Raw genomic sequence first — 223 nt, forward strand, 5'->3', positions numbered from 1 at the left:
AGTCCCCTCTGGCCCGGCTCTGACCCGTGCACCTGCCAACACTCGGAGGCGCCCTGATCTGCCGAAGCGCACGACTGGGCGTTGCAGAGGAGGCCCAGACACCGCCTCAGGCCTCAGAGGCCGCCTCGGTACCTGGAGTCTAGGGTCCTGTCCCAGCTCGCAGGCCACGTGGATCCAGTTCGTGGTGCGTGGGGCCCAGGCGCGCCCAGAGGCCCTTCTGGAG

The sequence above is a fragment of the Myotis yumanensis genome, unplaced genomic scaffold, assembly GCF_028538775.1.
Source record: "Myotis yumanensis isolate MYYU_CA2020_CCGP unplaced genomic scaffold, mMyoYum1.0.hap1 SCAF_5, whole genome shotgun sequence".
In the NCBI taxonomy this organism is placed as follows: Eukaryota; Metazoa; Chordata; class Mammalia; order Chiroptera; family Vespertilionidae; genus Myotis; species Myotis yumanensis.